Raw genomic sequence first — 14571 nt, forward strand, 5'->3', positions numbered from 1 at the left:
AGCTCCTCGGTGGGAAAAGGGATGATGCTTCCCACCCCTCGTGAGCATCGGTGTTCCTTCCCACGCGGAGATCTCAGGGTGGGTGAGCAAATCCTGTGCCCGTGCGGGGCTGGCTCGGGGCGCTGCTGGGTGGTTGAGACGTTTGGGGCTTCCCGGTGGCTCCAGCTTCTCCCCGTGCGCCAGGCAGGTGGGACGTGGGCTGGAGAATGACGGTGTTTGGAGAATTAATGCAAATTTAGCAGCAGTGGAAATAACAAAGCCTGGTTCTCTGCAGGCGTCCGTCTTGTGCCTGGGTTCCCTGGTGCCCGATAGCCATGCGCTCCCCTGGAAGCCCTCCTGGTGCTTTCCCATGGGGTTTCTCTGCTGTCTGCTGTCACTGCTGCGCCCTACAGCCTGTCTTTTGGCAGGGACATTTCTTTCCTTCGCCCAGAAGCCCTGTTTCCTTGTAGTTCAAGGTGTGCAGTAACCAGCAGTGCCTGTCCCTGTGGTGTGGCACCGCGCAGGGACATTGCAGCCACCCGTGGGCAGCTGATGCTCCTGCCTGCTCCTCTGAAACCTTGGTGGCCTCACACTGCTCCCACCTGCTGCTGGCCCTTGGCCTTGCCACGAGCAGAAAGTTCAAGTTCCTGAGGTGTAACGTGTTGTGTATTTTTTTTTCTTTTCTTTTCTTTTTTTTTTTACCTTGTGGCTGAATAATTGAGACGCTGCCAGACGAGCAGAGAACTGCAGAAAATGAGAGTTTATCTTTAGCTCTGCGGCTCTCGCTTTAGAAACCGGTGACCCCGATTCCAGCCCGAAGAGTGACTTCTTCCCTAATTAATAAATCCATTAATTAATTGTGTGCGTGCCGCAGCCCATTAGAGATATGTGCGCTGGCCTCCTGATCCAGTTTAGTGGATTGTCTCTGTGGCCTTGGGGGGGGGGGGGGTGGGAGAGATTGTGACCACGAGGCGAATGGGGGACAGGGATGAAAATATCATTTGTTCCCGTGGGATTGCAGAGAAGGGTCACAGCCTTACTGGTCACCTGGTCTGGTGGCTGTGGGGCTAAACTGGGAGCACTGGGCACCGACTGGGGCGAGCGGCGCGGGGTGGCAGGGCTCCCCGAGCCTGGCGCGGCACAGCAGGGCGGTTGCGTGCAGGTGGAGCTGAATGCTAAAACGCTTGGCGATCCGAATTATTATTTATGACCAGATTAAGCAAACAGCACACTCCCAGCCTGCGAGTCCTTTAGGAGGTACTTGCTTAACTAGATAACCTCAGCGGAGCATGGAGAACTAGCTATTCATCTCCCTCCATATGTTGGCACAGTAGCGGCTCCCTCCAGTTAATTTTTCTTGCTGTCTGCAGAGACTCCACATAAAAATGCAGGCATAATTGCGTGCTCCGGTCCCAGAGCTGCTGTTTTCTCCGCTGAACGTCAGGTTACCGGTTGGCAAACGAAACGCCATCTCTGAATGCACAAGTCCTGGCTTGGCTCGGCGGTGAGATTGTGGCTCTGGGGCTGGCAGTGCCCCTCAATTTCTCCCTCTTTCCCTCCTGCTTTTGCCGCCCAGGGGAAAGCAGAGGTTGTGGGATCCTGGGGGCAGCCCCATATCCGTGGGCATCAGAGTTATGTTGCTGTATGGCCAAGTCCCTGGTCCTGAATTTCAGGGAATTTCCCTGGGAATTGCAGCTCCAACCCGACAAAGGGAAACTGCAGGGCCGTTATCCACAATGGGGACCTGAAGCACCCTGGGGCCGAGCCTTACTCGGATTTAAATTAATTTAGGGTTCAAACACAGCTTTCCTCGAGGTGCAGAGCAATCAGTGGTGCAGCGCGGGTGCTGACGGCCGGGAAGGCTCCCTCTGGGATGGTAACAGGCACGTCGAGGGCATCCATTTCCCCAGAAAGGCTCCGGGAAGTTTCTCAGAACATTTTGTACCCTCCTGCTCCTATTATAGAAAGATGTAATTCCCCAACTTGGGAGATAATAAGCAGGTATTGACTTCTGCTGGGGTCATTATCAAGATTTATTCAGTCAATATGGCTTCTCCGGTCAATAAATCTTGAGGTTGATAAAGGAGGAATATATACTTGCAGACTTTATTAAAAAGTTTTCTCCTTCCGTAACACTTTCTGGTGCGTGTTGCGTTAGCATCCATGATGGAGAGTTCTCTAATTACCTGCTTTTGTGGCTCCTGCTTTCCTGCAGTTTTCGGCACGCCTTGCAGTGGCAGCAAAACCTGGGTGGGAGGAACAAACCCTGCCAGCATCAGCACCACGCTCCCTTGCTGCCTCACGCCTTCGTGCCTCAGTTTCCCCACTCGTGGGCATGGAGGATTCCTGCAAACCACGGTTTTGGGGTGGGAAGCCCCCAAGGGGTGTATGCAGCCAGGCAGGAGGCTGTGCAGGCATGGTGGAAATGGGGAATTTCTCCTCAGCCGAGCTTCCCGGTCCCACACACGCAGGCGCTGGCACGGATGCACGTACCGAGGCCTCGTTCCAGAGTGGTTTCAGTGCTTTTTAATATGGCCTCGCTGTGTAATTATTTTTTTGACTAGTTTGGTGTAACATTTAATGATTTCCCCGAAGCTGCAACAGGACCCCGGAGCATTGATTTAGCTGCAGTTTAAGCGACTTGCTGCTAATGCGCGGCTGTTTTAATATTAATTGCTCGGTGCGTGCGTGCTAGCTAGTTCTTCTGCAACACGGATTTCTAAAAAAGTAAATAACCAATTTGAACCCCGTGTAAATATTACTCTAGTGGGAACTGCGCCGTGCGTCAGCCGCTCCGAGCATGCTACGGTTGCCTTTGGTAACGCTCCTGCAGTTTTACACTGAAGTCAGGACCTCGGGCTCCCTTTGTTTTCCTCCGTCAGGATAACATCGTAAAGTATTACCTGGTGCTGGCAGCGGGTCTCGTACTGTGCAGCGTAAGCACGGCCGCTCGTCTCCGCGGGATCTGGGGAGCGACCCGGCTGCTGCGTTATTGCTGAGGGCGTTCGGTCTTTATTCGTCGCCGTGCTCTTTATTAATGGTCTTGATTAATAATCGTGCCCCTCTGGTCTGGGGTAGATGGTGTTCGGCCGCGGCTCCCGGAGCATTTTGCAAACATTGCTTCATCGCCGGAGCTGGGTAATGATTACCCTGCTCTTCCCCCATCTTCTCGGCAAGGGATGGAGGGACACGGGTTGGAGGAGCAGCGTTGCCAAAATCCCCCCGTGGGGCACGTTGGCTTCCCCCTCCATGCCTTTGGTGCCAGGGCTGGGAGGGATGCTCATGGGGACCACCTGCCCTGCACCCCTGCGAGCCTCCTGCCTTGTTGTCCCCAACGCCTTGGGTTTGCCAAAACACCGCTTTTTGGCCCCAAAAGCAGGGATTGGTGTGGCTGTCCGGGGACATGGTTTTGCCCGTGCCGTTCCCCACCGCGTGAGCACGGCGCGCGCCGTGGAGGCAGCGGAGCCGGGGCCGCCGCGCCGCTCCTTCAAATAAAAGCAGCTAATTAACATTATTCTTTAATTATTGCCTTTATCAACAAGGGGTCTGGTTTATACCAGCAGGGTAGTCGCTTTGCCTTCCACTACCCAAGTGAATGCTTCAGTTCCTGTTGCTTTTGAAATGAATTTGATGTCATCTGCCCATTGTCACTTAATGGGGACACTTGGGTAATGATTGCGCGCTCCAGCCCTGTTAGCAGCACTGCGAGCGTGTAATTTAGCCCCTTAGGCAGCAGTACTTTTGAAATCTCTGGATAGTTTTGAACTCTCTGTTCTTAATTAAATATGCAATTTTTCACGGTAACCAGGTTAATTCTTTTGTGTTGTGTTGTAATACTGTTAGGAATTTTTCATAGTTCTTATTAAACATTATTCAGGCATTGTGAATTCCATAATTAAAAAAAATGAAAAGAACAAAGCTTGATTCACTTCTTTCTTTTCCCTGGTTAATTTATCAAATGAATTTTGCAAATTTTTCTTTTCGTCCCCAGACAGTGTGCCAAGTGTTTTAAAGGGGAAGGATTTAATTGCTCTGTAGGGATTGGTTGGTTATGAAGGATTTGGCTGTTTGATTAGTAAACCCTACTGGGAATGGTTTAATGCTCCATGATCTTAAAAATTGTCTGATTGTTAGGCTCTCCAAGGATGTTTTCTCTTTTCGTTATGTACGGCAACAGCTTCGCACAAGTGTGATTATTAGGTAGCGAGGAGGGAGCCCAGGGGCCGATCCCGCCTGCCCTTCCAGCAGCGATCGCGGGCGAGCCTTCCTCCCTGGCGGTGATGATGATGGAGCAGAGGACCCGTGGTGGTTCACACGTTGCTGCAGTGCCCTTGGCCGCATCCTGCCCTGGGCTTTTCCCCCTGGCCCTGTTCCTTGATGCTGTGTGGAATATTGGGGGTCTCGTCGGGGACCCCCCAGCCACGTTTCAGTGGATGTATCCCATAGCCAGGGGCTGCAGAGCTGCAGAATCACATCCAGAGCATCCCTCGGAGAGGTGCAAAGCTTGGTGATGTCAAGCCAGAAGGCTTTAACCAGGGAAGCTTTAAAAAAAAACACACAAACCAAACAAAACAGCATGAAAATGCTTGTGTTTTTGCTGGCAGCGCTGGGAGCCACTTGCTGCTGCTGCTGCTCCCTGGGTTGGTTTTAGAGCACTGCTGGACTTGCATGGGAAAAAAAAAGTCAATAACTGGTGTTTCTCCTGCCCTGTTGAGAGCCGTGGCGCACTCCTTCCGTGCATCTGAGCTTCTGGATGGAGCCAGTCCTTTCCCCGAGCTCTTTCACTGCACCAGGACTGGAGAAAGCCCTACGGTTGTGGCTCTGTTGCTGCAGGCAGAATTGCATCCCCCAGGTTTTAGGTGGGGAAAGAAGGGCTCAGCAGGCACTGTTGGAGCCCAGATCGGGGATGCACGGGACCCTGGTGCCCCTCGTTTACCCAGGGGGCTGCCGAGGGCTTTTCCGTGGGGCAGGAGGGGCTTTTCCCTGGGGGGCGATGCTCACCGCGAGCTGGCAGCCAGACGGGATCGATAGCGGCAGCTCTGAGGGGGCTCCCCGGGGGTTGTTTTGGCTTTAAGGGGAGGTCAGAGAGTCGTTGAACTTATAAATATATTAGTATTTAAGGGAAGAGTCGCCGGCTTCCAGCTCGGTTTATGCGGCGCCGACTTCTTCCCATTCTGGTCGAAGCCTCCTACGCCGGGTGAATGACGCAGCCGCCTGGCACCGGGGTTGGGACCTCGGCGGGCTGGAGATGGAAAATAAAAAACGTGCAGCGGTGCCGAGGGCAGGGGCTTTGCCCTGGAAAGCATCCCGAGCTGGAGGCAGGCAGGCGGCGGTGCCCGGGGCAAGGCATGGCAATGGAGAAGCATCATCGCCTCGGAGAGCAACAACTCCGAGCAGGGATGGGAAGCATTTGCTCTTCGTCTCTCGGTTCTTCAGATTTTGCTCCAAAGCAAAGACTTGTGCCAAGATCTGGCCGCATGGCATGTCCATGGGACTTTTGGGCTCCCAGCCCCGCAGCACTGCTGCACAGGACCCTTCCAGTGAGTGCCGCGGCCGCTCCCTCCGGTGCCGTGCCGACCCCGAAAGTCGTTTTATATGGAAAAAAAAAAGGAGAAAAAAAAAAAAGAAAAGAAAAAAAGTAGACATTTGAAAGGCGAAGCTGAGCAGACGCCGGTAATGTATTCACAGGCATGACACAGAATGGCAGCGTGTCATGAACCGCGTCCCCGGGGACCCGTGGGGCTGTGATATTGGCTTTAACCCACAAAGGCTCCAGTCGGTGCGTAAATTCATCAGGCTTACGGGATTGCTCTTGGACTACTGAATAATTTACGGTTCCAGAGCCCAGCCAGGTTCAGGTCATTGGGGTTCATGGGTTAATAACAGGTTTGGTTTTTGTTGTCAGCAGCTGCCTTGATAACATATGAAAGAATCCTATTCTGTTGATTAGATTTTGAAATGGATCAATTTTTAATCAGCAGAACATCTGACTCACTCAATAAGGGTAGCATTGTGGAGACAGGGCGGAGGTGCTCTTTATTTACAGGACTGTTTGCTCGCACTCGCACGCAGCTCGGCGCGGGGCTGCCCCCCCCCTCCACGTCCCCTCTCCCCAAAAGAAGTCACCTGCGTTGCCCACCGCACGGCTTTGGGCTGCCAGCCAACTCACAAATCCGTGGTGCTCCTCAGGAGAGGAGAGGGCGAGCCAAAGGCTTGGTTTAGCTCTGTTATTGATGGAAAAAACACTTCCCAACCAGTGAGCAGATTTTGCCTACCGTAGCAGGGTCCCCAAAGGGACCGTGCCTCTACTTGGGGATGTCCCCAAGGGCTCAGGGGTCTCTCCGCCAGCCGAGGAGCCCCAGCCTGAAGGTCTCCAGCCCACACCCTGGGTGCAAGAAGCCTTCAAAGGGAATCACTCGGCCGATTTCATCACCACCCTTAATTCTACAAGAGCCGAATTCCCACTCGAAGTTAAATTTGGGGTGGGGATGCTATTTTTGCCCTTTTTTTTTTTTTTTTGGAGTGCTCGAGGTGCAAAAGGCACCCCAAGCTCGGCGTGCTGCATTGCATCGTAATGCTCGCGTGCGTTTCTTTTCGCACAGGCGTGCATAAATTACATTTCCCCCTAAGTAGAAGCTGGTGTGTCAAAATTTCGGCCCGAAGCAAGCATTAACAACTGGCATAATGGGCCTGCTGGAAAATTAAACTCCCACCTCCCTCCCTCGCTCATTTCCAGTAACAGGAAAGGTAAAAGTCTCATAAATACAACTTGGCAAAGCGGTGCCACTGGATTAAGGGTTACTTTGGGGCTGTTTGGTGGGCGCTGAGGGATCATTGGGAAGCCCCGTTGTTGCTGGCAGGTATTGCTATGGAGAAGTTGGCCGTAGTGGCAATTTGCATGGCTTTGCCCTGGGTGCTCTGCAATTTTAGTTTTAATTTTACTTTTGAAGCTTGTGCCTCCTGGCCGTCTCCTTCACCTAAACAAACATTTCCCCTCTCCCCGTGGATCATTTAAGGTCACAGCTCTGTGGGGCTGGGAGTAAGGCTGCGGGACCGTGCTACAATCGCGGTGGCAGCGGCCAGGGTGGGCGACGGATCGGTTTCTGCTAAAAACATGAGCAACGTCAGAAGGTTAAACACGCAGCTTATATCATCCCCGGCAGGTTTATTTTCGGGAGAGCAACGGGTGTCACGAGTTCCCGACTTTCAAATTCAGTTTATTTTGGTGACGGAGGATGCGCTTCTCTGTCGAGTGCCCGCTGGTTGTTTTCTGGGGCGGGTTGAAAGGAAAACGTTTTCATAAAGAGTAGGGGGGCAGCTGACCTGGCTTTTATTTTTAATAACCGCTCAGAAAGCACGGACTGCGATGATCCGTCGTGGGTGCCCTTTGGCAGGTAGCGGGGACGTGCCTGGTTTTTAGGCCTGAGAAAGGCAGCGGCTCCTCTGGTGACTTATTAACTCTCCTAATTGCCTTTGTGTTTAGCAACGAAGTAAGTAAATGAAGCGCGGATCGGAGCCTGGGCTTTGCTGTCCTTGCTCGGGCAGGAATGACCCCAAAAACGTGCGGCAGGTGCCGGGGTCCCCCCCGCGAGGGGAGCGGGTGGCAGCGGCGAGGTGGGAAGTGTCGCCGTGCTCCTTAATTTGCAATTTAAGGGAACGAAGGAAGGTTGCTGCTTTGCAGCGCCGGGTTAATTTGGGTCTGCGAAGCCGTGCTGGTGGCAGTCCCAAGGCTGGCAGGTACAACCTCTTGTATCAGGAGCAGGCTGCACTAATTTGAGCAGGAGTCACCGAGACCAGCATGTCATCTTGTCCTCCTTCCCCTGGGAGGTTTAAGCCATTCTTCCAGGTACGAGGCTCCTACAGCTTGGGGTATTCGGGTGTGTTAGGCACAGCCTCGGGGGACACGCAGGTTGCATTTTGGCAGAAGGCATCTTTTCCTTACCCATCCCTTCCCACCAGCACGCCTTACCTCCGCCTGGAAGGGTTTCTGCATTCGTCCCTTATTTTTGGCTAATAATTACAGAATAACAGAGCCCCGCATCCCTTCCAACACCGAGCAGATGGAGCGTCCTGAGCCTTAGCATGCTCCTGGCTCCGACAGTGCCAGCAGGTCCCGGGGCTGCCACAAGGCAGAGCCACAAGGCACAGCCACAGCTGTGGCACCACCACAGGATATGGGATGGGATGTGGGATATAGGGTATGGGATGTGGGATATGGGATGTGGGGTGCCACGGCCCCTTCCTCTGTCCTCTACAAGGACGAGCTGCTTGGAAAGGCGCCGGGGGTCCCCGTTGGGCTGCACGTCCTCCCCGCTCGGCTGCAAGCCAAGGAGCCGCCGCTTTTACTGTTACAGCCGGCGTGGGGTTTTTTGGTGACAAATACTCCGTAATGGATAATCCCAGCCCGCTACTTGAAAAAGCCATAAAAGAAAATAGCGAGAGCGCTGGCTGCCGAGCCTGCCCGAAGCTGGTTGTTGGCAAGCCAGCCGGTAATGCCGCCCGCTGCACGGCTGCAGAGCCCTTCACCCAAAAGTTTTGGGCTGCTGAAGCCTTTGCAGAGGCAAAAGACCCGATCAATTGCCAGCAAAATCGCTGTCTTTCCCCATTTTGTCTCTGAACAGCCACGCTGTCTACAAATGGTGTTGTCTCCTTCCCGTCCCCACGCTGGTTTCTCATTGCAATGCCCTATTTTATTTTTATTTTTTTTCTAAGCAGCTACAATTGATAATTTAGCTTTGGATAAAGCAACCTCAGAGCTTTTATTTCTCAGAGGCCAAACATTGATGTTGTGTGAAATGGGAGCTTTGAGAAGTCTTTGTATGGAACTTAGCTTCCTGAAAAATTTATTTACTGCGACTGTGATCTGCAGGAGCGAATTGATGTTTATCTATAGTAGTTCTTGCCAGAAAAAAAAAAAAAAAATGCATAACTGCACTTTCTTCGGAAGCCTTGAAAGGCCTTTTAAATAAGTGTCTAATAGTAGGCTCTCAATAGCAAACAGCCAGCTTGATAGACAGTATACAGTATATTATTAACTATAAGCAGGCTTAATCTTTTTCTCATGTTTTAGAGAATGCTTTATAACCTTGTGGCCAAAGAATTCATGATCGCCAGGTATTTGAAGCCAAGCAAAATTATACTGGCTGCTACCACGGGGAGATCGATGCTGCTGGGAAGCGCGCGGGGCCGGGGGCTGCGCTCTGCTGCCTGCTCCTCACCTTCACTGCTGCACCTTCCCACGGGGTGTCCTGTCCCCAGCAGATGAGGGAAGGTGTCTCTGAGACCCCCCTGTGATATTTTGGGGTGCTCGGATATCCTCGGCTCGGTGTTGGCTGCATCCCAGCCGGGCTGGGCTTGCTGCTGGTGCTTGAGCGCATCCCGGTGGCTCCGTCACCTCTGCTGCGTGGCTGTCACCCAGGGGAAGAAGGAAGGGTCCTTTTCAAAAACCTTGTGACTTTCTTGGCTGCACGGCTTGGGGTTAGGCAGCGTGCCAGAGATGGGGTTGTTTTCCTGCAGAATGGGGCTCAGGTGATTTTGGTTTTTATTCTCTGTCGTGATCGTCCCTTGGGTGAGAACGTGTCTGGGGAGCAGCTCTAAAATCCAGGCAACAAATTTATCTTAAAAAGAAGAGCTGAGTGAATGATGTGCATATCTGCTGGTTCAAAACCAATCTCCTGAGCTCCAGAGCTCAAGGTGGGCAGGACCCAACGCGGCCCAGGATTTTTTCCCTTGAGCGATCCAAACCCTTGTGTTTCCATCCGCAGAGGTCCCCACAGATAATCCTCCAGCTTCCTCCTTTTCCATTTTCCTGGCAAAAGCACAAATGGTTTCCTTTGGTTTTCCTGCCTTCTGTTTTGTTTCCTGTGAAATTTGGGGTTGAGCAGCAGCCGGAGTGGCGCAGGGTGCCGTCGGATCGGGCACGCACCCACTCTGGCCGCCTGCCTGAGCTTCCCATCGATATATTGACCGCCTGCAGCTGCCTCAGAGGGCAGGATTTGGCCCAGGTGGCAGCGAGATGGGTTATCTGTGCCAGTCCTCACCCGCTCGTGTCCCCCAGCCCAGGCAGAGCTCCCCCAGGTGAGGGGCGGCCGGAGCGGAGCTGCCCAGAGCACTCCCTCGCGGTTGTGTTTTTCTGCCTTTCCTCTATCGGATCCTGGGAGCGCTGGCCGGGAGTCAAGGGATCGATAGATGGTTAAGGTGATAAGTGGCTTTGCTAAAAACCAATTTTGCAGGGGGAGTTTGCAGGGGGGAGAGCGCAGAGGCTCTGCGGCCGCACCCCAGAGACTGGGGCAGAAGCTGTCCCCGTCCCCGTCCCCATCCCCGTCCCACACGCAGCTCTCCTGCCCCAGCCAGACCCCACTGTGCCACCTTCCCCCTCCTTGTCCAAGTCCCAAATGGTGGAGCCTGAGGAATATGGTTCGTTTTGGGTGCCAGCCAGTGAATTTAGGAAAATGAGTGGTGAATGTGCCGGAGGCAATATGCAATTAATTGGCTAAACGAGCAGTGCTTGCTCAGTGGATAACTCCCAGCCAGGCTCGGAGCTGGTGGCCCTGGTGGCATTAGGGTGCCTCCAGGCATCCCTGGTCCCATGTCACCATCCCATGTCCCACGTCACCTTCCCATCTTTGCCCCCCAGCAGCCACTAAATGGGTTTGTCAGGGCAGATGGAGCTGATGACATTGGAGATCTTCCTTTTTAACTAAATTTTGCAAATCTTTTTGCTCCATGGGCATGCCAGTGCCACCTCCCCTGGAAGTGGTGGTGATGGCAGGGCTGGGTCCGTGCATCCTCTCCCCAGTGGCTCTGCTGGGAGCCCCGGCTGCTGCCCTGGGTTCGTACAGGTGGGATGTCTCAGCGCTTCCAAAAAATGGCACGTTTTTATTTTTTTTTATTAAACTTTCAGGATTTTTGTTTCAAATTCTCTTTTCTCAGCTTTTGCATTTGCTTTTGTGCCATTCCTCGTTACTACACTGCTTCATTGCACATAAGCAGCAATAACACCCCGCAGCCGCCTTGCAAACTCCAGCCAGAACCACCTGATTTTTATTTTATTTTATTTTTTTTAATCATAGGGGGAGGCCATTTGTGGATGCTGATTGATTGAAACATCTTATCTCCCGTAGTCAAAGTGTCTCCGGTTGGCGCTGTAATGAAATAGTTTGACGCTTTGACACAAGTGTCAAACACTTTTCCGACAGCACAAACAGCAGAGGCTTTGATCGAGGTGTCAAACCGTTTCCATTACCACAAGCAGCCACCCCTTTGATCTGGGGAAGGAGATAAGGGGTTTCAATCAGGACTACGTAGCAGCTGCTCTTAACGATTTTAAAAATAAGAAAATATGCAATAATTGAATAGTTAAGCTATTATGTCATGTTAGAAAGTAGTCCTCGTGCCGTGGAGCGAAATAATGTAGGCGTAGTACTAATGGCAGGAGCGATAAACGGGAGTGAATGCTCCTAAACTAAAAAAATAATGATAAAAAAAGGAATCTTTTATTTTGGGAGGTGTTCAGAATCGGTTTTCCCAGTATTTCAAGCGAGAACATCTTCAGAAATGCCTTTTTTTCTGGAGGAAATGAATCCTGTTTTTCACGGCTGTGGCATTCTTGGTAAAAGAAGACGCGCGGCATGGGGGGGCCGTGGGAGGTGCCGGGGCTGCGTGGGGCCATTTCTTTCCCAATTTTGAGTAAAAATGGATCAAATTCCTCCCTGGTGTAGCTACATTGGCACTAGGCAGGCTGGCAGCAGGTGAATTTGGGCCGAGTGTGTCCAACTAAAAGCCACAGCACCTGTCTGAGCGCCAGGCTCGTAAGCAAACGCCGCATGAGCAGCTGAAGAGAATTTACGTGACACGCTGAAATTAGCAGGTTACTGCAAATAATTAGGTTTCTGCACCTCCTCCTCTTCCCCCTCCTCTGCATGGATGTTGTCTCTCTATGTTGATCTTGTCGCTTTGGAAATTTTGCTGTTAGTGGCTGGTTTAGAAATGTTTTCCCTGCAGACATCTGCCCCCAGGTGTCCCAGCAGAGGGGTGTGGGATGTGCCGTGGGGAGCGCCGTGTCCCCTGTCCCTGTCCCTGTCCCCTTGTTGGGCTCAGGGGATGTGTGGCCCCATCCTCCCTCTGCTGGGAGACAACAGGGACAGGGGCTTGATCTCCGCCAGGACACGTGGTGGCCGGTTGAGGAAAGCAAAATCCGACCAACTCAAAAGGCAGCGCGTGGGAGATGCTATCTGTCAACAGAGCGAGTCGCCGAATTTAATGCAAGGAGGCTCTGAGAGCAGCACGGGCTGCATCAGAGCACGGCGAGCCTGCGCTGGAGATTAAACCTCACATTTCATTTTTACACACTGCGCTTAATCCAATAATGATCCCGCGTTACAAACGGCAATAATATCTTTCAGCATAGTTAATCAGAACAGACTTAATGCTGTCACTATTTATTAACCTTTGTTGAAAAGCAAGAAGTTTCCGTACTAATCTGTGATTGTTGCTCTTGTCAGGCTCCATCAAGTGCAAACCAGCTTTGGCATTCGTTGTGGCAGGGGGGACTCAGTGCCGAGTGAAACGCGAAGCCCTCGTCCCTGGGATGGTGGGGACACGGGGGGAGGCTCCCAAAAACCACGCTCAGGGGTCTCTTCCCACGTCCCACCATCAGCTCTATGTCAGCAGGGCCAAGGGCACGCACGGAGAGGTTTTGCCATCCCATGTTCTCCCGCCTGCCTCCCGTCGCGGAGTCCAGCCTGTGCTGGAAGCGGCTCGTAGGAGCACCTGGAATTAATGAGGCAGCTTGGTGCTGGGCAGAAATCGATGCTTCCTGCATTAATTGCGCTGTGTTCCAGCTTTGTCTTCTTATTCTGAGTTATGTAGTTACAGCCAGAGATGTCTCTCTTCGGCAGCAGCCCTCGGTCCTGGGGGTCCTGCTCTCTGTGCTTGCCCTGCCTCGGTTCCAGTGGCACGATGTGGCAGAGGGGAGTGCATTTTGACCGTGTTTCTGCCCAATTTACAACTGATTTTTGCTGCCCTCATGGTGGGCAGGGTGCCTGCCCCTAAAGGTCCCAGCAATGAGAGCGGGGAGGACCCACAGGAGCTGTGGCCTCGTGGCGAGCACAGGGGGACACAGCTCCAATGGCTGGGTGGGACATCGCCCTCTTGTCCCTTCTCCCTCTTGCCCCTTCTCCCTCTTGTCCCTTCTTCCTTGTAGAACAGGGAACCGAAAAGCTCAACACAAACAAACCCCAAAATGCCCACTTTCTTCCCAGTTCCATCATCCCATATCCCCAGGAACCTGCTCACAAAGCATCCATGGGAAGTGGTTGGCAGCTCACATTTTGGGGGCGTCGAGCTCTGTCCCCTGGACTGGTGATGGACTCACCATGGTGGCTTTGGGTTGCAGAGGCAGGGACTTGGGGTCCTTTTGGAAGATTTATTCCAACAATCCCCTCATGAGGTCCTGGGGGTAGCGCCACCAGGCACAGCGCTGCTGGTCCCAGCTGTGGTTTGTAGCTGGAGGCGGGTGCGAGGACGGGGCTCGGCCTCCGATGGAGGCTGATACCTCCTTGCACATGGGTTTGGGTTTGCATTTTTGACTTTTTAGCAGGATTATTTGGGATTTCTGTAACAGCATCCACGTGGATCGAGAGCACCCCTCCCAGCCCCTCAAGGCTGTGGTCCCACTCCTTCTCGCCTCTTATTTTTGGGCTGGGCTGGCACTAAGTGTGTTTCGCTCTTTGCTTGGTCACTTGGACAGGTGCAGCTATTTCGCAGGCAGACACAAGAATCCCGCTTTGCTAACATCATTGAAGCCTAAACATGGTATTTATATTTTTAGCAAATTGTTCTTTATGGTATTGATTTACATGTAATGTAGTCCTTGCATGAATAACTACCATAAATCTGGGAGCATTTATCATCCAAAGGAGCTGCAAACTCAGTCAAATTCTTTATTTGTTAGACACGATTATGGAGCTTGAACTGCAAGGTAGAGAATAAAATGGGAACCATATTTTCTGTAAACAGCTTGGAGTTTCTTGCAGCGAGCTGATTGATGCGTGGTAAGAGGTAAGGGTTAAGATAATTTGGCGAAATGAAAAAGTATGGAATAAATTACAATAAATGGAATCTTTGATCTGGACTGTCGATATCAGCGATGGCACATGAGTGGGTATTTTCTTCCTAGCCAGAGAAATTAACTTTTGAACTTAATGGCTACAATCTTTTTCTCCTGACTTTCATCCTTTGTGCTGACGGGCAGCGGGGACAGGCGGTTATTTGTTACCCTATTGATAGCCGAGCGCAGGAGAGCCAGGCTTTGTGTGCCCGGGGCTTACAGAAACTACTTCCAGTCTTGTTCAGGTTTTGTGAAGCAGTGGTCATAATAAATAGAAGGAAAAAAAAAAAAAATCCCAACCCCTTGTCCCCGTTGTGCCTGGGCTATGTGGAGGTCTGGAGCATTTCTGCTTCTAAACTTGGCCATTTAGGAGACTGTGGGCTATTCACTTGGGACTTTTAAAAAGGCTTTCACAATAACTCTTGAGAGCCTGATGCCTTTGGTCCTTAACTTTAATTTAAAATAAAGAAATCTGCCCCGTC

At 52.1% G+C, this 14571-nt stretch overlaps 1 protein-coding gene across 1 annotated transcript in view; it reads left to right on the plus strand.

Moving 5' to 3' along the window:
* Positions 1-14571, plus strand: part of CUX2 (cut like homeobox 2) — a 58017-nt gene that overhangs the window by 5024 nt on the left and 38422 nt on the right. The window lies entirely within an intron of this gene.

Source organism: Aythya ferina (assembly GCF_964211825.1).
Source record: "Aythya ferina genome assembly, chromosome: 17".
NCBI lineage: Eukaryota > Metazoa > Chordata > Aves > Anseriformes > Anatidae > Aythya > Aythya ferina.